At 37.9% G+C, this 23,080-nt stretch overlaps 3 non-coding genes and 14 pseudogenes across 3 annotated transcripts; all 17 read left to right on the top strand.

Annotated features, from left to right (window-relative positions):
• Nucleotides 1–453: 453 nt before the first annotated feature.
• Nucleotides 454–572, top strand: LOC127936396 (uncharacterized; annotated as a pseudogene).
• Nucleotides 573–1,364: 792 nt separating this feature from the next.
• On the top strand, nt 1,365–1,483 carry LOC127937870 (uncharacterized; annotated as a pseudogene).
• A 920-nt stretch (nt 1,484–2,403) lies between these two features.
• LOC127936126 (uncharacterized) lies at nt 2,404–2,522 on the top strand (annotated as a pseudogene).
• Nucleotides 2,523–3,299: 777 nt separating this feature from the next.
• LOC127936397 (uncharacterized) lies at nt 3,300–3,418 on the top strand (annotated as a pseudogene).
• Nucleotides 3,419–4,058: 640 nt separating this feature from the next.
• Nucleotides 4,059–4,177, top strand: LOC127936832 (5S ribosomal RNA). The gene has a single exon (XR_008148321.1). It is a non-coding gene; the product is annotated as a 5S ribosomal RNA (ribosomal RNA).
• Nucleotides 4,178–10,748: 6,571 nt separating this feature from the next.
• Nucleotides 10,749–10,867, top strand: LOC127937850 (uncharacterized; annotated as a pseudogene).
• A 662-nt stretch (nt 10,868–11,529) lies between these two features.
• Nucleotides 11,530–11,648, top strand: LOC127937796 (5S ribosomal RNA). The gene has a single exon (XR_008148574.1). It is a non-coding gene; the product is annotated as a 5S ribosomal RNA (ribosomal RNA).
• A 1,087-nt stretch (nt 11,649–12,735) lies between these two features.
• LOC127937871 (uncharacterized) lies at nt 12,736–12,854 on the top strand (annotated as a pseudogene).
• A 776-nt stretch (nt 12,855–13,630) lies between these two features.
• Nucleotides 13,631–13,749, top strand: LOC127937872 (uncharacterized; annotated as a pseudogene).
• A 797-nt stretch (nt 13,750–14,546) lies between these two features.
• LOC127937798 (5S ribosomal RNA) lies at nt 14,547–14,665 on the top strand. The gene has a single exon (XR_008148576.1). It is a non-coding gene; the product is annotated as a 5S ribosomal RNA (ribosomal RNA).
• A 1,086-nt stretch (nt 14,666–15,751) lies between these two features.
• Nucleotides 15,752–15,870, top strand: LOC127937874 (uncharacterized; annotated as a pseudogene).
• A 776-nt stretch (nt 15,871–16,646) lies between these two features.
• On the top strand, nt 16,647–16,765 carry LOC127936399 (uncharacterized; annotated as a pseudogene).
• A 791-nt stretch (nt 16,766–17,556) lies between these two features.
• Nucleotides 17,557–17,675, top strand: LOC127937875 (uncharacterized; annotated as a pseudogene).
• Nucleotides 17,676–18,595: 920 nt separating this feature from the next.
• On the top strand, nt 18,596–18,714 carry LOC127936127 (uncharacterized; annotated as a pseudogene).
• Nucleotides 18,715–19,489: 775 nt separating this feature from the next.
• Nucleotides 19,490–19,608, top strand: LOC127936400 (uncharacterized; annotated as a pseudogene).
• Nucleotides 19,609–20,266: 658 nt separating this feature from the next.
• On the top strand, nt 20,267–20,385 carry LOC127936401 (uncharacterized; annotated as a pseudogene).
• A 654-nt stretch (nt 20,386–21,039) lies between these two features.
• Nucleotides 21,040–21,158, top strand: LOC127936930 (uncharacterized; annotated as a pseudogene).
• The last annotated feature ends 1,922 nt before the right edge of the window (nt 21,159–23,080 follow it).

The raw sequence follows: 23,080 nt of genomic DNA on the forward strand, positions 1-23,080 counted from the left end.
AGAGTCAATGCCCAATCTCTGAATATAAGCAGGTTTGGGCCAGGTTAGTACTTGGATGGGAGACTGCCTGGGAATACCAGGTGCTTTAAATTTTTGGATATTTTTCACGAATTATATAATAATCTTGCAACAAAATAAAAAAGAGTCAATGCCCGATCTCTGAATCTTAGTAGGTTTAGATCTGGTTAGTATTTGGATGAGAGACCGCCAAGGAATACCATGTGCTTTAAGCTTTTGGAATTTTTTCACTTAGTATATAATAAATTTGGCAAAAAATAGAGTCAATGCCCGATCTCTGAATATAAGCAGGTTTGGGCCAGGTTAGTAATTGGATGAGAGACCGCCTAGGAATTCCAGGTGCTTTAAGCTTTTGGGGTTTCTTTCCTACATTTATAATGTACTGGCGAGTAGATTGGCTGATCTTTAAATAGCCTTCTCTTTGCAGCAGTCTTCGCTTATGGCCATACCAGCCTGGCTATGCCCGATCTTGTCTGATCTCGTAAGCTAAGCAGGTTTGGGCCTGGTTAGTGCCTGGATGGGAGACCGCCTGGGAATACCAGGTACTCTAAGCTTTTTTGAAATTTTTCACTTAGTATATAATAATTTTGCCAAAAAATAGAGTCAATGCCCGATCTCTGAATATAAGCAGGTTTGCGCCAGGTTAGTACATGGATGGGAGACTGCCTGGGAATATCAGGTGCTTTAAATTTTTGGATATTTTTCACGAATTATATAATAATCTTGCAAAAAAAAAAAAAAGAAAAAAAAAGAGTCAATGCCCGATCTCTGAATCTTAGTAGGTTTAGGTCTGGTTAGTACTTGGATGAGAGACCGCCAAGGAATACCAGGTGCTTTAAGCTTTTGGAATTTTTTCACTTAGTATATAATAAATTTGGCAAAAAATAGAGTCAATGCCTGATCTCTGAATATAAGCAGGTTTGGGCCAGGTTAGTACATGGATGGGAGACTGCCTGGGAATACCAGGTGCTTTAAATTTTTGGATATTTTTCACGAAATTATATAATAATCTTGCAAAAAAAAAAAAAAAAGAAGAAGTCAATGCCCGATCTCTGAATCTTAGCAGGTTAAGGTCTGGTTAGTACTTGAATGATAGACCGCCAAGGAATACCAGGTGCTTTAAGCTTTTGGAATTTTTTCACTTAGTATATAATAAATTTGCCAAAAAATAGAGTCAATGCCCGATCTCTGAATATAAGCAGGTTTGGGCCAGGTTAGTACTTGGATGAGAGACCGCCTAGGAATACCAGGTGCTTTAAGCTTTTGGGGTTTCTTTCCTACTTTTATAATGTACTGGCGAGTAGATTGGCTGATCTTTAAATAGCCTTCTCTTTGCAGCAGTCTTCGCTTATGGCCATACCAGCCTGGCTATGCCCGATCTTGTCTGATCTCGTAAGCTAAGCAGGTTTGGGCCTGGTTAGTGCCTGGATGGGAGACCGCCTGGGAATACCAGGTACTGTAAGCTTTTTTGAAATTTTTCACTTAGTATATAATAATTTTGCCAAAAAATAGAGTCAATGCCCGATCTCTGAATATAAGCAAGTTTGCGCCAGGTTAGTACATGGATGTGAGACTACCTGGGAATACCAGGTGCTTTAAATGTTTGGATATTTTTCATGAATTATATAATAATCTTGCAAAAAAAAAAAAAAAAGAGTCAATGCCCGATCTCTGAATCTTAGCAGGTTTAGGTCTGGTTAGTACTTGGATGAGAGACCGCCAAGGAATATCAGGTGCTTTAAGCTTTTGGAATTTTTTCACTTAGTATATAATAAATTTGGCAAAAAATAGAGTCAATGCCCGATCTCTGAATATAAGCAGGTTTGGGCCAGGTTAGTACATGGATGGGAGACTGCCTGGGAATACCAGGTGCTTTAAGCTTTTGGAATTTTTTCACTTAGCATATAATAAATTTGGCAAAAAATTGAGTCAATGCCCGATCTCTGAATATAAGCAGGTTTGGGCCAGGTTAGTACATGGATGGGAGACTGCCTGGGAATACCAGGTGCTTTAAATTTTTGGATATTTTTCAGGAATTATATAATAATCTTGTAAAAAAAAAAAAAAAAAAAAAGAGTCAATGCCCGATCTCTGAATCTTAGCAGGTTTAGGTCTGGTTAGTACTTGGATGAGAGACCGCCAAGGAATACCAGGTGCTTTAAGCTTTTGGAATTTTTTCACTTAGTATATAATAAATTTGCCAAAAAATAGAGTCAATGCCCGATCTCTGAATATAAGCAGGTTTGGGCCAGGTTAGTACTTGGATGAGAGACCGCCTAGGAATACCAGGTGCTTTAAGCTTTTGGGGTTTCTTTCCTACTTTTATAATGTACTGGCGAGTAGATTGGCTGATCTTTAAATAGCCTTCTCTTTGCAGCAGTCTTCGCTTATGGCCATACCAGCCTGGCTATGCCCGATCTTGTCTGATCTCGTAAGCTAAGCAGGTTTGGGCCTGGTTAGTGCCTGGATGGGAGACCGCCTGGGAATACCAGGTGCTCTAAGCTTTTTTGAAATTTTTCACTTAGTATATAATAATTTTGCCAAAAAATAGAGTCAATGCCCGATCTCTGAATATAAGCAGGTTTGCGCCAGGTTAGTACATGGATGGGAGACTGCCTGGGAATACCAGGTGCTTTAAATGTTTGGATATTTTTCACGAATTATATAATAATCTTGCAACAAAAAAAAAAAAGAGTCAATGTCCGATCTCTGAATCTTAGTAGGTTTAGGTCTGGTTAGTACTTGGATGAGAGACCGCCAAGGAATACCAGGTGCTTTAAGCTTTTGGAATTTTTTTCACTTAGTATATAATAAATTTGGCAAAAAATAGAGTCAATGCCCGATCTCTGAATATAAGCAGGTTTGGGCCAGGTTAGTACTTGGATGGGAGACTGCCTGGGAATACCAGGTGCTTTAAATTTTTGGATATTTTTCACGAATTATATAATAATCTTGCAACAAAATAAAAAAGAGTCAATGCCCGATCTCTGAATCTTAGTAGGTTTAGATCTGGTTAGTATTTGGATGAGAGACCGCCAAGGAATACCATGTGCTTTAAGCTTTTGGAATTTTTTCACTTAGTATATAATAAATTTGGCAAAAAATAGAGTCAATGCCCGATCTCTGAATATAAGCAGGTTTGGGCCAGGTTAGTACTTGGATGAGAGACCGCCTAGGAATACCAGGTGCTTTAAGCTTTTGGGGTTTCTTTCCTACATTTATAATGTACTGGCGAGTAGATTGGCTGATCTTTAAATAGCCTTCTCTTTGCAGCAGTCTTCGCTTATGGCCATACCAGCCTGGCTATGCCCGATCTTGTCTGATCTCGTAAGCTAAGCAGGTTTGGGCCTGGTTAGTGCCTGGATGGGAGACCGCCTGGGAATACCAGGTACTCTAAGCTTTTTTGAAATTTTTCACTTAGTATATAATAATTTTGCCAAAAAATAGAGTCAATGCCCGATCTCTCAATATAAGCAGGTTTGGGCCAGGTTAGTACATGGATGGGAGACTGCCTGGGAATACCAGGTGCTTTAAATTTTTGGATATTTTTCACGAATTATATAATAATCTTGCAAAAAAAAAAAAAAAGAGTCAATGCCTGATCTCTGAATCTTAGCAGGTTAAGGTCTGGTTAGTACTTGAATGAGAGACCGCCAAGGAATACCAGGTGCTTTAAGCTTTTGGCATTTTTTCACTTAGTATATAATAAATTTGGCCAAAAATAGAGTCAATGCCCGATCTCTGAATATAAGCAGGTTTGGGCCAGGTTAGTACATGGATGGGAGACTGCCTGGGAATACCAGGTGCTTTAAATTTTTGGATATTTTTCACAAATTATATAATAATCTTGCAAAAAAAAAAAAAAGAGTCAATGCCCGATCTCTGAATTTTAGCAGGTTTAGGTCTAGTTAGTACTTGGATGAGAGACCGCCAAGGAATACCAGGTGCTTTAAGCTTTTGGGTTTTCTTTCCTACTTATATAATGTACTGGCGAGTAGATTGGCTGATCTTTAAATAGCCTTCTCTTTGCAGCAGTCTTCGCTTACGGCCATACCAGCCTGGCTATGCCCGATCTCGTCTGATCTCGGAAGTTAAGCAGGTTTGGGCCTGGTTAGTACTTGGATGGGAGACCGCCTGGGAATACCAGGGACTGTAAGCTTTTTGGAAATTTTTCACTTAGTATATAATAATTTTGCCAAAAAATAGAGTCAATGCCCGATCTCTGAATATAAGCAGGTTTGGGACAGGTTAGTACATGGATGGGAGACTGCCTGGGAATACCAGGTGCTTTAAATTTTTGGATATTTTTCACGAATTATATAATAATCTTGCAAAAAAAAAAAAAAAGAGTCAATGCCCGATCTATGAATCTTAGCAGGTTTAGGTCTGGTTAGTACTTGGTTGAAAGACCGCCTAGGAATACCAGGTGCTTAAAGCTTTTGGAATTTTTTCACTTAGTATATAATAAATTTGGCAAAAAATAGAGTCAATGCCCGATCTCTAAATTTTAGCAGGTTTCGGTCTGGTTAGTACTTGGATGAGAGACCGCCTAGGAATACTAGGTGCTTTAAGCTTTTGGGTTTTCTTTCCTACTTATATAATGTACTGGCGAGTAGATTGGCTGATCTTTAAATAGCATTCTCTTTGCAGCAGTCTTCGCTTACGGCCATACCAACCTGGCAACGCTAGAGTGCTAGCAGGAAGTGAGGTGGCAGTAGTGGGTGAGAGTAGGCTCACCATTGTTGTTTGTAAACCCATTTTTTGTTTAAAGTTAGCTTTTTTTCTGTTTTTCTGTTTTGTTTTGTTTTTAAGTTCAAACACTTCCCAGCAGCCTAGGCTGTCTGGGGAGGATTTTTATTTTTGGAGGTTTTGTTTTGTTATTTTTTCAAAATTGGACTGATTACATGGAAATGAAATGGCAGGAGAAAGACGCAGGGACTTTGACACGGAAAACACTACAGGACAACGGCTTGGATACAACGAGGCAAAGAAAATGATTATTTATTCAAAGGAAGCAACTGTAATTGTGGATCTGGCAGAGGTGAGAGATGGATCGGTGCAGGATATTATCAAAGAAGTGAATGAAAAAATTGGAGGAGGAAAGATTTTGGCGATAAGACCAAGACAAGGCAAAGAATTCGAGATCACATTATCAAATGAGGAGGAGTGTGAAAAGCTAGAGGATGGACTAAGAATCAGGCAACAATTTTGTGAGATTAGAAAGCTACAAGTAAGAGAATATGTTGTTTCTTTTATGCATTTGCCTGCAAATGTTGATGACCAGGATATATTAGATAAATTGGAGGCATGGGGTGTAACTCCCTCAACCAACATTAAGAGAAGAACATATCCGGGTACTGAAATAGCAGATGGTACGAGATATGTAAAGGTCAGGTTCCCAAAGGAAGTTGTATCTCTACCATATAGCAGCAAGTTTGAGACTGCTGAGGGCACACAGTACTTTCAGATTATACACGATCGGCAGGTGAAAACCTGTAGATTGTGTATGGATCCAGGACATGTATTTAAAGATTGCCCGGACTTTATTTGTTACCAGTGCAAAGAGCAGGGGCACTTGGCAAGAAGCTGCAATGCAGTGAAGTGCCCGGAATGTAGGAAAGTGTTGGTGAGGTGCGAATGTTGGATGGGGGAGGGAGAAAATAGTAGTGAACAAGAAACAGATATGGTTGTTAATGTGGGTGGGCAAAAGCAGAGGGAAACCGAGATGGACAATGTTTTAAACAAGGAGATGGAAGATTGTGGACTGGGAGAGGAAAATGAAGAGGAAGAACATCAAGCAGACACAGGAGGAGAGGAAAAAGAAAATGATGGAGAAAAAACAATATCACAAGGGACGGTGCAAAGGACCATGGAAATAAGCAAAGAACAGGAGGAACAAAAAAACAATGAGGAAGGTTATCAGGAGGGGAGAATGGAGAGAAAAGGAGAAGAGAAACACTGTGGACTGAGAGAGGACAATGGAGAGAAAGAACATCAGGGGGACACAGGAGAAAAGAAGAAAGAACTAGATGGAGAAATAACAACATCTCAATGGACTGTGCAAAAGACTATGGATATGAGCGAGGAACATGGGGAACAACAAAACGACGAGGAAGGTTATCAGGAGAGGAGAATGGAGAGAAAAGGAGAAGAGAAACGTAGGAAAGAACGAGAAGGAATACAAAGAAGAAGAACTTTAAAGGTAACACCCAATATAGACATTGCAAAGAAAAGATTTTTAAGGCAAGGAATATTAAAAGACAAGGAGGGTTGTGAGAACAGATTTGATGTACTGAGAGATATGGAGCATGACTGAAAAAAAAATGAAATGTTTTAATTATTTATTTTATATTGTTTTTATGTTTTTAAGAGTTGTTTCATTTAATGCACGAGGTTTAATGGATGTGGAGAAATTTGAAAATATGAGGGAATTATGTAGAGGGGTGGATGTATTTGTATTACAAGAAACGAATTGGAAAAATTATTGTGTTAAAAGGTTTGAAAATGTATGGGATGGGAATATACATTGTAATAATGGTACAGAGAAAACTGGGAAAGGGGTTGCTATTTTAATAAGAAGAGAGGTGTGTGAAAAAGAAAGTGTGGTGTTTAATGATGGAGCAGGGAAATGTTTAGCTGTTGAAATAGAAAAAGGAAATGAGAGATGTACAATATGTAACATACATGCTCCAAATGAAGAAAAGCAAAAGGTGGAATTTTTTAAAACAATATCTGCAAATGTAAGAATTAATGAAAGGGTGATTTTAATGGGGGATTTTAATACTGTTTTTACAGAATTAGACTTAGCAAGTAATATGGTTTTTAAGACTGATAAGGGAAGGGAGGAGTTGAACAAACTGATGGGGGATTTTAAATTGATTGATGTGTGGAGAGAAAGAAATAGAACGAGTAGGCAATTTTCAAGAAGACAATTTGTTTTAAAAGAACTGAAACAAAGGAGGATTGATTATATTTTATGTACAGAGGAAATGCAAGGGAATATTACTAATGTTTATTATAAACGAGTTGGTCTTAGTGATCATTCTCTCTTATTTTTAACATTAGATTCTTCAAGTGTGAAAAGGGGAGGGGGAGTGTGGGTTTTAAATGCAAAGATATCAGGAAAGTATTAAAGGGATTGTGGAAGAAAGCAAAATTAATAGAATGTATAGGGAAGAGAAAAGAGTATGGTGGGATAGTGTTAAGTGGGAAATAAAGACATTTTCAATAGAATACAGCAAAAATGTCAGAAAATTAGAAAGACAGAAGGAAACCGAATTAACCAAACTCCTGAATAATGAGTTAAGTAAAGTGTCAGAAAGCAATGGAAAAGAGGAAATTGAAAAAATAATAATGCTACAAGATAAATTAAAGATATTAGAAGAGGAAAAATGTAAGGGTGCAATTATAAGAAGTAAAGCAAAATATGCAGTAGAGGGAGAAAGATGCACAAAATTTTTCTTTAATTTAGAACAAAATAGGCAGAAGGCTGATCTATTGAAAGAAGTCTTAAATAAAAAAGGGGAAATAGAAACAGAAACTAAAGAAATTTAGAAAACAGTAAAGCAATATTACATGGACATGTTTAAGGGACAAGGTATAGGAAAAAATGATGAGGAGTTTTTGATTAAACAAATTAAATCTAAGTTAACAGGTGAGGACAGGATTTTGTGTGATGAAGAAATTAAGGAAGAAGAAATAGATATTGCAATTCAACAGTTAAAACCTGGAAAGAGCCCTGGTGTGGATGGTTTGACTAATGAATTTTATAAAACTTTTAGAGAAATGTTAGTGCCAATTTTAAAAGAAGTTTTTGAAGAAATTTTCAAGAAGGGGGTGTTGAGTGAAAAAATGAAGATCGGCATGGTAAAAATGATTTACAAAAAAAGCGGTAATCCAAAAGATCTTAAAAATTTTAGACCTATATCCATGTTGAATACAGATTTTAAAATATTAGCAAAAGTATTAGCAAACAGATTAAAAAAGGTTTTACCAAAAATAATAAAAACAACACAGGCATACGGGGTGCAAGGAAGAGATATAGTAGATGTGGTTAAAAGTATAAGAGACACAATTTATTATATGAAGGAGAAGGGAAAGGGGGGATTTTTAATAAGTCTGGATTTAGAAAAGGCATTTGACAGGGTAGAGCATGAGTTTTTATTTGATGTTCTTAAGGCTTTTGGTTTTGGAGAAAATTTTAGAAAATGGATTTGGATTTTTTACTCAGATGTGTTAACATGCATAAAATGCAATGGTTTTTTAACGGATTGTTTTCAACCAACAAGGTCGATCAGGCAAGGATGCCCACTGTCTGCCTTACTTTACTCTCTGGTAGCCGAGCCACTTGGTTTGGCTATTAAGGCAGACAGAGAAATCAAAGGAATACAAATAAAGAACCATTTCCAAAGAGAAGCAGTGTATCAGTATGCAGATGATACAACCTTGTTGGTAGAAGACATCCAAAGTATTGATAGGGCAATGGGGATTTTAGAAAGATATTGTAAAGGGTCGGGAGCCAAAGTAAATGTGGGGAAAAGTGTGTGTATGAGGATTGGCAGAGTAGAGGAAATACCGCAGCATATACAATTCAAGGAGGAAATGCAGCACATCAAGATTTTGGGGTTGTGGGTTGGTATTGATTCTAATAAGGCAGACACTTTGAATTGGGAAGGTGTTTTAAATGGAATTGGAAAAAGACTGAGATTTTGGCAAATTAGAGATTTAAAGCTAAGGGGGAAAGTTTTAATTATAAATTCATTGATGCTGTCGAAAGTCTGGTATGTGTTGGGAGTAACCCCATTGCCTCATCTGTACTACAAAAAAATGAAAGAATTGGTTTTAAAGTTTTTATGGGGAAATGGAAGGGCTAAGATTGCATATGATACATTACTTGGAAACATAAAGGAGGGAGGATTGGGACTTTTAGATCCATTTTTAAGAATGAGAACGCTGAGAATTAAAACAGTTCAGAAGTTTCTAGAGAGCAAAAGTGATGTAATTTGGAAAAGAGTCATGGAATATTACCTGGAAAAATGTAATATGGGATGTAATGTTTTATGGATGAAAATGAAAAGCTGGATGTTAAAAGGTCTGCCATGTTTTTATGTGGAGGTTTTGGAATCATGGGGGGAATTTTCAGAAAATGTACTGATTTTACCTAAAGGAAGGGCCCAGCTTTTAGAACAACCATTGTTTTTAAATCCGAATATCATAAGGGACGGTAAGGTCATGTATTATAAAGAATGGTGGGATTGTGGTTTGAGACAAATAAAAGATCTATTGTATGAGGTGATAGAGGGTTATGTACCTTTACAGGCAGTTGTGGATGCATTGAGAGAGGGGGGCAAAAGGGCGTGGAGAAGGAAGTTAGAAGGACAATATGAGGATTTAAAGAAAGCGATACCAAAGGACTGGATTGAAAGAATTGAAAACTATGAGAGTGGGGATGAGAATGAATTTCCAGATGTATTTTTTAAAAGGTTAAATGGGGAAAACGTTCATTTTAATTTATGCAAAGTAAGGAATGTGTATAGTATTTTTAGGTCTATCGCTTTTACAAAACCAGTAGCTTTGAACTACTGGAAAGAAAGATATGATGACTTAAATGAAAAAGAAATTTGGGGAAACGTGAGGTTGAAATATATGGAACCAATTTTAGAGAATTTTAATTATTTATTGAGACACAATTGTATATTAACAGAGATGAGATTACATAAAATAGGAATTCAAAATGATGCAAAGTGTAAAGTGTGTATGAAAGAAAAGGAAGGACTGTTACATCTGTTTTTTTATTGTGAAAGGTTAGATGATTTTATGAGAAAAATGAAGGAAATTGCAAAAGAAATTTTGGAGGGGAAGTATGATGAGGACCAAAAGAAGTGGGAAACAATGTTTTTATTTGGTCATAATGACTGTAATATGTATACCTTTAATTTATGTGTAACAATAGCAAAGTATGTAATATGGTTGAGAAGAAACATGGCGAAATATGATGGGAAAAATGTTGATGTGTGGATAATCTTTAAAAACAGGATGGAATACTCTGTGAGACTGTTATGGAATTATTTCTCAATGGAAAACAAAGAGGATGATTTTATAGAAATGATTGTAAGAGGGAATCCAATGTTGGAAATGAAAGAAAATGGTGTAAACTGGCTATGGGGGAAATATGAATAATAATGTCATGGATTGTAACTGTATAAAACAAATTAAATGAATGTAAATTTTTTATAATAAAAAAAAAAAAAAAAAAAAAAAAAAAAAAAAATCTTGTCTGATCTCGTAATCTAAGCAGGTTTGGGCCTGGTTAGTGCCTGGATGGGAGACCGCCTGGGAATACCAGGTACTCTAAGCTTTTTTGAAATTTTTCACTTAGTATATAATAATTTTGCCAAAAAAAAAATAAAATAAAAAAAAGAGTCAATGCCCGATCTCTGAATCTTAGCAGGTTTAGGTCTGGTTAGTACTTGGATGAGAGTCCGCCAAGGAATACCAGGTGCTTTAAGCTTTTGGAATTTTTTCACTTAGTATATAATAAATTTGGCAAAAAATAGAGTCAATGCCCGATCTCTGAATATAAGCAGGTTTGGGCCAGGTTAGTAATTGGATGAAAGACCGCCTAGGAATACCAGGTGCTTTAAGCTTTTGGGGTTTCTTTCCTACTTTTATAATGTACTGGCGAGTAGATTGGCTGATCTTTAAATAGCCTTCTCTTTGCAGCAGTCTTCGCTTATGGCCATACCAGCCTGGCTATGCCCGATCTTGTCTGATCTCGGAAGCTAAGCAGGTTTGGGCCTGGTTAGTGCCTGGATGGGAGACCGCCTGGGAATACCAGGTACTCTAAGCTTTTTTGGATATTTTTCACGAATTATATAATAATCTTGCAAAAAAAAAAAAAAAGAAAAAAAAAGAGTCAATGCCCGATCTCTGAATCTTAGTAGGTTTAGGTCTGGTTAGTACTTGGATGAGAGACCGCCAAGGAATACCAGGTGCTTTAAGCTTTTGGAATTTTTTCACTTAGTATATAATAAATTTGGCAAAAAATAGAGTCAATGCCCGATCTCTGAATATAAGCAGGTTTGGGCCAGGTTAGTACATGAATGGGAGACTGCCTGGGAATACCAGGTGCTTTAAATGTTTGGATATTTTTCATGAATTATATAATAATCTTGCAAAAAAAAAATAAAATAAAAAAAAAGAGTCAATGCCCGATCTCTGAATCTTAGCAGGTTTAGGTCTGGTTAGTACTTGGATGAGAGTCCGCCAAGGAATACCAGGTGCTTTAAGCTTTTGGAATTTTTTCACTTAGTATATAATAAATTTGGCAAAAAATAGAGTCAATGCCCGATCTCTGAATATAAGCAGGTTTGGGCCAGGTTAGTAATTGGATGAAAGACCGCCTAGGAATACCAGGTGCTTTAAGCTTTTGGGGTTTCTTTCCTACTTTTATAATGTACTGGCGAGTAGATTGGCTGATCTTTAAATAGCCTTCTCTTTGCAGCAGTCTTCGCTTATGGCCATACCAGCCTGGCTATGCCCGATCTTGTCTGATCTCGGAAGCTAAGCAGGTTTGGGCCTGGTTAGTGCCTGGATGGGAGACCGCTTGGGAATACCAGGTACTGTAAGCTTTTTTGAAATTTTTCACTTAGTATATAATAATTTTGCCAAAAAATAGAGTCAATGCCCGATCTCTGAATATAAGCAGGTTTGCGCCAGGTTAGTACATGGATGGGAGACTGCCTGGGAATATCAGGTGCTTTAAATTTTTGGATATTTTTCACGAATTATATAATAATCTTGCAAAAAAAAAAAAAAAGAAAAAAAAAGAGTCAATGCCCGATCTCTGAATCTTAGTAGGTTTAGGTCTGGTTAGTACTTGGATGAGAGACCGCCAAGGAATACCAGGTGCTTTAAGCTTTTGGAATTTTTTCACTTAGTATATAATAAATTTGGCAAAAAATAGAGTCAATGCCCGATCTCTGAATATAAGCAGGTTTGGGCCAGGTTAGTACATGGATGGGAGACTGCCTGGGAATACCAGGTGCTTTAAATTTTTGGATATTTTTCACGAAATTATATAATAATCTTGCAAAAAAAAAAAAAAAAAAAAAAAAAAAAAAGAGTCAATGCCCGATCTCTGAATCTTAGCAGGTTTAGGTCTGGTTAGTACTTGAATGAGAGACCGCCAAGGAATACCAGGTGCTTTAAGCTTTTGGAATTTTTTCACTTAGTATATAATAAATTTGGCAAAAAATAGAGTCAATGCCCGATCTCTGAATATAAGCAGGTTTGGGCCAGGTTAGTACATGGATGGGAGACTGCCTGGGAATACCAGGTGCTTTAAATTTTTGGATATTTTTCACGAATTATATAATAATCTTGCAAAAAAAAAAAAAAAAAGAAGATGTCAATGCCCGATCTCTGAATCTTAGCAGGTTAAGGTCTGGTTAGTACTTGAATGATAGACCGCCAAGGAATACCAGTTGCTTTAAGCTTTTGGAATTTTTTCACTTAGTATATAATAAATTTGCCAAAAAATAGAGTCAATGCCCGATCTCTGAATATAAGCAGGTTTGGGCCAGGTTAGTACTTGGATGAGAGACCGCCTAGGAATACCAGGTGCTTTAAGCTTTTGGGGTTTCTTTCCTACTTTTATAATGTACTGGCGAGTAGATTGGCTGATCTTTAAATAGCCTTCTCTTTGCAAAAGTCTTCGCTTATGGCCATACCAGCCTGGCTATGCCCGATCTTGTCTGATCTCGTAAGCTAAGCAGGTTTGGGCCTGGTTAGTGCCTGGATGGGAGACCGCCTGGGAATACCAGGTACTGTAAGCTTTTTTGAAATTTTTCACTTAGTATATAATAATTTTGCCAAAAAATAGAGTCAATGCCCGATCTCTGAATATAAGCAGGTTTGCGCCAGGTTAGTACATGGATGGGAGACTGCCTGGGAATACCAGGTGCTTTAAATGTTTGGATAATTTTCACGAATTATATAATAATCTTGCAACAAAAAAAAAAAGAGTCAATGTCCGATCTCTGAATCTTAGTAGGTTTAGGTCTGGTTAGTACTTGGATGAGAGACCGCCAAGGAATACCAGGTGCTTTAAGCTTTTGGAATTTTTTTCACTTAGTATATAATAAATTTGGCAAAAAATAGAGTCAATGCCCAATCTCTGAATATAAGCAGGTTTGGGCCAGGTTAGTACTTGGATGGGAGACTGCCTGGGAATACCAGGTGCTTTAAATTTTTGGATATTTTTCACGAATTATATAATAATCTTGCAACAAAATAAAAAAGAGTCAATGCCCGATCTCTGAATCTTAGTAGGTTTAGATCTGGTTAGTATTTGGATGAGAGACCGCCAAGGAATACCATGTGCTTTAAGCTTTTGGAATTTTTTCACTTAGTATATAATAAATTTGGCAAAAAATAGAGTCAATGCCCGATCTCTGAATATAAGCAGGTTTGGGCCAGGTTAGTAATTGGATGAGAGACCGCCTAGGAATTCCAGGTGCTTTAAGCTTTTGGGGTTTCTTTCCTACATTTATAATGTACTGGCGAGTAGATTGGCTGATCTTTAAATAGCCTTCTCTTTGCAGCAGTCTTCGCTTATGGCCATACCAGCCTGGCTATGCCCGATCTTGTCTGATCTCGTAAGCTAAGCAGGTTTGGGCCTGGTTAGTGCCTGGATGGGAGACCGCCTGGGAATACCAGGTACTGTAAGCTTTTTTGAAATTTTTCACTTAGTATATAATAATTTTGCCAAAAAATAGAGTCAATGCCCGATCTCTGAATATAAGCAGGTTTGCGCCAGGTTAGTACATGGATGGGAGACTGCCTGGGAATATCAGGTGCTTTAAATTTTTGGATATTTTTCACGAATTATATAATAATCTTGCAAAAAAAAAAAAAAAGAAAAAAAAAGAGTCAATGCCCGATCTCTGAATCTTAGTAGGTTTAGGTCTGGTTAGTACTTGGATGAGAGACCGCCAAGGAATACCAGGTGCTTTAAGCTTTTGGAATTTTTTCACTTAGTATATAATAAATTTGGCAAAAAATAGAGTCAATGCCCGATCTCTGAATATAAGCAGGTTTGGGCCAGGTTAGTACATGAATGGGAGACTGCCTGGGAATACCAGGTGCTTTAAATGTTTGGATATTTTTCATGAATTATATAATAATCTTGCAAAAAAAAAATAAAATAAAAAAAAAGAGTCAATGCCCGATCTCTGAATCTTAGCAGGTTTAGGTCTGGTTAGTACTTGGATGAGAGTCCGCCAAGGAATACCAGGTGCTTTAAGCTTTTGGAATTTTTTCACTTAGTATATAATAAATTTGGCAAAAAATAGAGTCAATGCCCGATCTCTGAATATAAGCAGGTTTGGGCCAGGTTAGTAATTGGATGAAAGACCGCCTAGGAATACCAGGTGCTTTAAGCTTTTGGGGTTTCTTTCCTACTTTTATAATGTACTGGCGAGTAGATTGGCTGATCTTTAAATAGCCTTCTCTTTGCAGCAGTCTTCGCTTATGGCCATACCAGCCTGGCTATGCCCGATCTTGTCTGATCTCGGAAGCTAAGCAGGTTTGGGCCTGGTTAGTGCCTGGATGGGAGACCGCTTGGGAATACCAGGTACTGTAAGCTTTTTTGAAATTTTTCACTTAGTATATAATAATTTTGCCAAAAAATAGAGTCAATGCCCGATCTCTGAATATAAGCAGGTTTGCGCCAGGTTAGTACATGGATGGGAGACTGCCTGGGAATATCAGGTGCTTTAAATTTTTGGATATTTTTCACGAATTATATAATAATCTTGCAAAAAAAAAAAAAAGAAAAAAAAAGAGTCAATGCCCGATCTCTGAATCTTAGTAGGTTTAGGTCTGGTTAGTACTTGGATGAGAGACCGCCAAGGAATACCAGGTGCTTTAAGCTTTTGGAATTTTTTCACTTAGTATATAATAAATTTGGCAAAAAATAGAGTCAATGCCCGATCTCTGAATATAAGCAGGTTTGGGCCAGGTTAGTACATGGATGGGAGACTGCCTGGGAATACCAGGTGCTTTAAATTTTTGGATATTTTTCACGAAATTATATAATAATCTTGCAAAAAAAAAAAAAAAAAAAAAAAAAAAAAAGAGTCAATGCCCGATCTCTGAATCTTAGCAGGTTTAGGTCTGGTTAGTACTTGAATGAGAGACCGCCAAGGAATACCAGGTGCTTTAAGCTTTTGGAATTTTTTCACTTAGTATATAATAAATTTGGCAAAAAATAGAGTCAATGCCCGATCTCTGAATATAAGCAGGTTTGGGCCAGGTTAGTACATGGATGGGAGACTGCCTGGGAATACCAGGTGCTTTAAATTTTTGGATATTTTTCACGAATTATATAATAATCTTGCAAAAAAAAAAAAAAAAAGAAGATGTCAATGCCCGATCTCTGAATCTTAGCAGGTTAAGGTCTGGTTAGTACTTGAATGATAGACCGCCAAGGAATACCAGTTGCTTTAAGCTTTTGGAATTTTTTCACTTAGTATATAATAAATTTGCCAAAAAATAGAGTCAATGCCCGATCTCTGAATATAAGCAGGTTTGGGCCAGGTTAGTACTTGGATGAGAGACCGCCTAGGAATACCAGGTGCTTTAAGCTTTTGGGGTTTCTTTCCTACTTTTATAATGTACTGGCGAGTAGATTGGCTGATCTTTAAATAGCCTTCTCTTTGCAGCAGTCTTCGCTTATGGCCATACCAGCCTGGCTATGCCCGATCTTGTCTGATCTCGTAAGCTAAGCAGGTTTGGGCCTGGTTAGTGCCTGGATGGGAGACCGCCTGGGAATACCAGGTACTGTAAGCTTTTTTGAAATTTTTCACTTAGTATATAATAATTTTGCCAAAAAATAGAGTCAATGCCCGATCTCTGAATATAAGCAGGTTTGCGCCAGGTTAGTACATGGATGGGAGACTGCCTGGGAATACCAGGTGCTTTAAATGTTTGGATAATTTTCACGAATTATATAATAATCTTGCAACAAAAAAAAAAAGAGTCAATGTCCGATCTCTGAATCTTAGTAGGTTTAGGTCTGGTTAGTACTTGGATGAGAGACCGCCAAGGAATACCAGGTGCTTTAAGCTTTTGGAATTTTTTTCACTTAGTATATAATAAATTTGGCAAAAAATAGAGTCAATGCCCAATCTCTGAATATAAGCAGGTTTGGGCCAGGTTAGTACTTGGATGGGAGACTGCCTGGGAATACCAGGTGCTTTAAATTTTTGGATATTTTTCACGAATTATATAATAATCTTGCAACAAAATAAAAAAGAGTCAATGCCCGATCTCTGAATCTTAGTAGGTTTAGATCTGGTTAGTATTTGGATGAGAGACCGCCAAGGAATACCATGTGCTTTAAGCTTTTGGAATTTTTTCACTTAGTATATAATAAATTTGGCAAAAAATAGAGTCAATGCCCGATCTCTGAATATAAGCAGGTTTGGGCCAGGTTAGTAATTGGATGAGAGACCGCCTAGGAATTCCAGGTGCTTTAAGCTTTTGGGGTTTCTTTCCTACATTTATAATGTACTGGCGAGTAGATTGGCTGATCTTTAAATAGCCTTCTCTTTGCAGCAGTCTTCGCTTATGGCCATACCAGCCTGGCTATGCCCGATCTTGTCTGATCTCGTAAGCTAAGCAGGTTTGGGCCTGGTTAGTGCCTGGATGGGAGACCGCCTGGGAATACCAGGTACTCTAAGCTTTTTTGAAATTTTTCACTTAGTATATAATAATTTTGCCAAAAAATAGAGTCAATGCCCGATCTCTGAATATAAGCAGGTTTGCGCCAGGTTAGTACATGGATGGGAGACTGCCTGGGAATATCAGGTGCTTTAAATTTTTGGATATTTTTCACGAATTATATAATAATCTTGCAAAAAAAAAAAAAAGAAAAAAAAAGAGTCAATGCCCGATCTCTGAATCTTAGTAGGTTTAGGTCTGGTTAGTACTTGGATGAGAGACCGCCAAGGAATACCAGGTGCTTTAAGCTTTTGGAATTTTTTCACTTAGTATATAATAAATTTGGCAAAAAATAGAGTCAATGCCCGATCTCTGAATATAAGCAGGTTTGGGCCAGGTTAGTACATGGATGGGAGACTGCCTGGGAATACCAGGTGCTTTAAATTTTTGGATATTTTTCACGAAATTATATAATAATCTTGCAAAAAAAAAAAAAAAGAAGAAGTCAATGCCCGATCTCTGAATCTTAGCAGGTTAAGGTCTGGTTAGTACTTGAATGATAGACCGCCAAGGAATACCAGGTGCTTTAAGCTTTTGGAATTTTTTCACTTAGTATATAATAAATTTGCCAAAAAATAGAGTCAATGCCCGATCTCTGAATATAAGCAGGTTTGGGCCAGGTTAGTACTTGGATGAGAGACCGCCTAGGAATACCAGGTGCTTTAAGCTTTTGGGGTTTCTTTCCTACTTTTATAATGTACTGGCGAGTAGATTGGCTGATCTTTAAATAGCCTTCTCTTTGCAGCAGTCTTCGCTTATGGCCATACCAGCCTGGCTATGCCCGATCTTGTCTGATCTCGTAAGCTAAGCAGGTTTGGGCCTGGTTAGTGCCTGGATGGGAGACCGCCTGGGAATACCAGGTACTGTAAGCTTTTTTGAAATTTTTCACTTAGTATATAATAATTTTGCCAAAAAATAGAGTCAATGCCCGATCTCTGAATATAAGCAAGTTTGCGCCAGGTTAGTACATGGATGTGAGACTGCCTGGGAATACCAGGTGCTTTAAATGTTTGGATATTTTTCATGAATTATATAATAATCTTGCAAAAAAAAAAAAAAAGAGTCAATGCCCGATCTCTGAATCTTAGCAGGTTTAGGTCTGGTTAGTACTTGGATGAGAGACCGCCAAGGAATATCAGGTGCTTTAAGCTTTTGGAATTTTTTCACTTAGTATATAATAAATTTGGCAAAAAATAGAGTCAATGCCCGATCTCTGAATATAAGCAGGTTTGGGCCAGGTTAGTACATGGATGGGAGACTGCCTGGGAATACCAGGTGCTTTAAGCTTTTGGAATTTTTTCACTTAGCATATAATAAATTTGGCAAAAAATTGAGTCAATGCCCGATCTCTGAATATAAGCAGGTTTGGGCCAGGTTAGTACATGGATGGGAGACTGCCTGGGAATACCAGGTGCTTTAAATTTTTGGATATTTTTCAGGAATTATATAATAATCTTGTAAAAAAAAAAAAAAAAAAAAAAGAGTCAATGCCCGATCTCTGAATCTTAGCAGGTTTAGGTCTGGTTAGTACTTGGATGAGAGACCGCCAAGGAATACCAGGTGCTTTAAGCTTTTGGAATTTTTTCACTTAGTATATAATAAATTTGCCAAAAAATAGAGTCAATGCCCGATCTCTGAATATAAGCAGGTTTGGGCCAGGTTAGTACTTGGATGAGAGACCGCCTAGGAATACCAGGTGCTTTAAGCTTTTGGGGTTTCTTTCCTACTTTTATAATGTACTGGCGAGTAGATTGGCTGATCTTTAAATAGCCTTCTCTTTGCAGCAGTCTTCGCTTATGGCCATACCAGCCTGGCTATGCCCGATCTTGTCTGATCTCGTAAGCTAAGCAGGTTTGGGCCTGGTTAGTGCCTGGATGGGAGACCGCCTGGGAATACCAGGTGCTCTAAGCTTTTTTGAAATTTTTCACTTAGTATATAATAATTTTGCCAAAAAATAGAGTCAATGCCCGATCTCTGAATATAAGCAGGTTTGCGCCAGGTTAGTACATGGATGGGAGACTGCCTGGGAATACCAGGTGCTTTAAATGTTTGGATATTTTTCACGAATTATATAATAATCTTGCAACAAAAAAAAAAGAGTCAATGTCCGATCTCTGAATCCTAGTAGGTTTAGGTCTGGTTAGTACTTGGATGAGAGACCGCCAAGGAATACCAGGTGCTTTAAGCTTTTGGAATTTTTTTCACTTAGTATATAATAAATTTGGCAAAAAATAGAGTCAATGCCCGATCTCTGAATATAAGCAGGTTTGGGCCAGGTTAGTACTTGGATGGGAGACTGCCTGGGAATACCAGGTGCTTTAAATTTTTGGATATTTTTCACGAATTATATAATAATCTTGCAACAAAATAAAAAAGAGTCAATGCCCGATCTCTGAATCTTAGTAGGTTTAGATCTGGTTAGTATTTGGATGAGAGACCGCCAAGGAATACCATGTGCTTTAAGCTTTTGGAATTTTTTCACTTAGTATATAATAAATTTGGCAAATAATAGAGTCAATGCCCGATCTCTGAATATAAGCAGGTTTGGGCCAGGTTAGTAATTGGATGAGAGACCGCCTAGGAATACCAGGTGCTTTAAGCTTTTGGGGTTTCTTTCCTACATTTATAATGTACTGGCGAGTAGATTGGCTGATCTTTAAATAGCCTTCTCTTTGCAGCAGTCTTCGCTTATGGCCATACCAGCCTGGCTATGCCCGATCTTGTCTGATCTCGTAAGCTAAGCAGGTTTGGGCCTGGTTAGTGCCTGGATGGGAGACCGCCTGGGAATACCAGGTACTCTAAGCTTTTTTGGATATTTTTCACGAATTATATAATAATCTTGCAAAAAAAAAAAAAAAGAAAAAAAAAGAGTCAATGCCCGATCTCTGAATCTTAGTAGGTTTAGGTCTGGTTAGTACTTGGATGAGAGACCGCCAAGGAATACCAGGTGCTTTAAGCTTTTGGAATTTTTTCACTTAGTATATAATAATTTTGCCAAAAAATAGAGTCAATGCCCGATCTCTGAATATAAGCAGGTTTGCGCCAGGTTAGTACATGGATGGGAGACTGCCTGGGAATACCAGGTGCTTTAAATTTTTGGATATTTTTCACGAATTATATAATAATCTTGCAAAAAAAAAAAAAAAAAGAAGAAGTCAATGCCCGATCTCTGAATCTTAGCAGGTTAAGGTCTGGTTAGTACTTGAATGATAGACCGCCAAGGAATACCAGGTGCTTTAAGCTTTTGGAATTTTTTCACTTAGTATATAATAAATTTGGCAAAAAATAGAGTCAATGCCCGATCTCTGAATATAAGCAGGTTTGGGCCAGGTTAGTACTTGGATGAGAGACCGCCTAGGAATACCAGGTGCTTTAAGCTTTTGGGGTTTCTTTCCTACTTTTATAATGTACTGGCGAGTAGATTGGCTGATCTTTAAATAGCCTTCTCTTTGCAGCAGTCTTCGCTTATGGCCATACCAGCCTGGCTATGCCCGATCTTGTCTGATCTCGTAAGCTAAGCAGGTTTGGGCCTGGTTAGTGCCTGGATGGGAGACCGCCTGGGAATACCAGGTACTCTAAGCTTTTTTGAAATTTTTCACTTAGTATATAATAATTTTGCCAAAAAATAGAGTCAATGCCCGATCTCTGAATATAAGCAGGTTTGCGGCAGGTTACTACATGGATGGGAGACTGCCTGGGAATACCAGGTGCTTTAAATGTTTGGATATTTTTAATGAATTATATAATAATCTTGCAAAAAAAAAAAAAAAAAAAAAAAAGAGTCAATGCCCGATCTCTGAATCTTAGCAGGTTTAGGTCTGGTTAGTACTTGGATGAGAGACCGCCAAGGAATACCAGGTGCTTTAAGCTTTTGGAATTTTTTCACTTAGTATATAATAAATTTGGCAAAAAATAGAGTCAGTGCCCGATCTCTGAATATAAGCAGGTTTGGGCCAGGTTAGTACATGGATGGGAGACTGCCTGGGAATACCAGGTGCTTAAAATTTTTGGATATTTTTCACAAATTATATAATAATCTTGCAAAAAAAAAAAAAAAAATAGAGTCAATGCCCGATCTCTGAATCTTAGCAGGTTTAGGTCTTGTTAGTACTTGGATGAGAGACCGCCTAGGAATACCAGGTGCTTTAAGCTTTTGGGGTTTCTTTCCTACTCTTATAATGTACTGGCGAGTAGATTGGCTGATCTTTAAATAGCCTTCTCTTTGCAGCAGTCTTCGCTTATGGCCATACCAGCCTGGCTATGCCCGATCTTGTCTGATCTCGTAAGCTAAGCAGGTTTGGGCCTGGTTAGTGCCTGGATGGGAGACCGCCTGGGAATACCAGGTACTCTAAGTTTTTTGAAATTTTTCACTTAGTATATAATAATTTTGCCAAAAAATAGAGTCAATGCCCGATCTCTGAATATAAGCAGGTTTGCGCCAGGTTAGTACATGGATGGGAGACTGCCTGGGAATACCAGGTGCTTTAAATGTTTGGATATTTTTCACGAATTATATAATAATCTTGCAACAAAAAAAAAAAAAAGAGTCAATGCCCGATCTCTGAATCTTAGCAGGTTTAGATCTGGTTAGTACTTGGATGAGAGACCGCCAAGGAATACCAGGTGCTTTAAGCTTTTGGAATTTTTTCACTTAGTATATAATAAATTTGGCAAAAAATAGAGTCAATGCCCGATCTCTGAATATAAGCAGGTTTGGGCCAGGTTAGTAATTGGATGAGAGACCGCCTAGGAATACCAGGTGCTTTAAGATTTTGGGGTTTCTTTCCTACTTTTATAATGTACTGGCGAGTAGATTGGCTGATCTTTAAATAGCCTTCTCTTTGCAGCAGTCTTCGCTTATGGCCATACCAGCCTGGCTATGCCCGATCTTGTCTGATCTCGGAAGCTAAGCAGGTGTAGCAGAAATGAGTCAAATCAGACAAATCAAAGAGTCTATCAGAGCTGTGTGCATTGAAACATGAGCTGAATTCCTCAGGAAGTCATAAATCAGTTCTAGTGCCACAAGAACCAAGCAAGATAACCAACCAACCAACTTGTTCACACAACAGCTTTCAACATTAACACCAATAGAACAATTATTGACAATTTTAATTCGAAGAAGAGATTGTCAAATTTATTGTTCGTGATTGGAATGCAACGCTGGACATCACATGTAAACCCAGGAGATCAAGTTAAATACTTGCATTGACTTCCCCCCCCCAGCCAGTGAAACCAGACTGAAATTCCTAAGGGGGAAGGGCTTTAAACCTTTGTCTTCACAGAAAAGTCCTTTGCCAGAGAATGGCAAAGAAACCCTTTTTATACATTATATATGGACCAGAATGAACTCAAAAAAGACTTATGAATGAATCATTCCGTTGCTTAACTCCATATTAATTTATGTGTAACCCACACATTTGACTATCATGTATAATCACTTATTGATTATGTCTTTTGATAACTATAGGATACCTAGTCATGTCTAGTATTCAAATAATCACATTTTCTTGCTTGATATTGTCCTGACAATCATTTATTTGTAAAATATATCATAATCATGTTATAGGAATCATGTCCAAAATTAGACCCTGTGAGGCAAGAACCACATGCTTGGTTAGATAAACAAATGATTTATGATACCCACCCCAAGAACATATCTGATTGGTCAAGGCAACATTTGAGGGGTGGCCAACAAGGAAGTTTTAAATACTTTGGATCCCATGAAATTTTGCCTTTAGTTCTAGTCTAGCTGCTGCTATTAGCCATGTCGGCTTTTAGTTCCAGCCTTGCTCGTGCTATCAGTCATGCCTGCTCTTAGCTTTTAGCGTGTAGCTTTGCTACCTAGCTTTAGCTATAAGCATCTAGCCATGCGGTTAGTCGTCATTGTTCTTTGAGCGCGGTTCCAGCGTGCCTGCCTGCTGCTACTTATGCCACAATGAGAAGGAACACAACCTAGTCTCGTCAAACTTTATTTCTTTTCTTTTCCGTTTGAGAGTTTCGTGTTCTGAGTTAAGTTTTGTAACGTCGACCTCGTCTGCGCGTTTGAACTCCGACCAGCCACACAACTCCAGCTTCAGCCAACGCCCAAGCACGGGCTCCCCAAGACGTCACTTCAGCCAACTGAACTTCCAGCCAATCAGCGACACCGGGATACCCCTTTCAACTGGAGTCCCTTTCACAGCAAACGAAGGCAACGTATTCCCAGATATTTGTTGTGCTGGTGTATCTAATATAATTTTAACCCCATTGAGGAACTCAATGCGAGCGCTAATTACGT

Source organism: Carassius gibelio, chromosome A19 (assembly GCF_023724105.1).
Source record: "Carassius gibelio isolate Cgi1373 ecotype wild population from Czech Republic chromosome A19, carGib1.2-hapl.c, whole genome shotgun sequence".
Taxonomy (NCBI): domain Eukaryota; kingdom Metazoa; phylum Chordata; class Actinopteri; order Cypriniformes; family Cyprinidae; genus Carassius; species Carassius gibelio.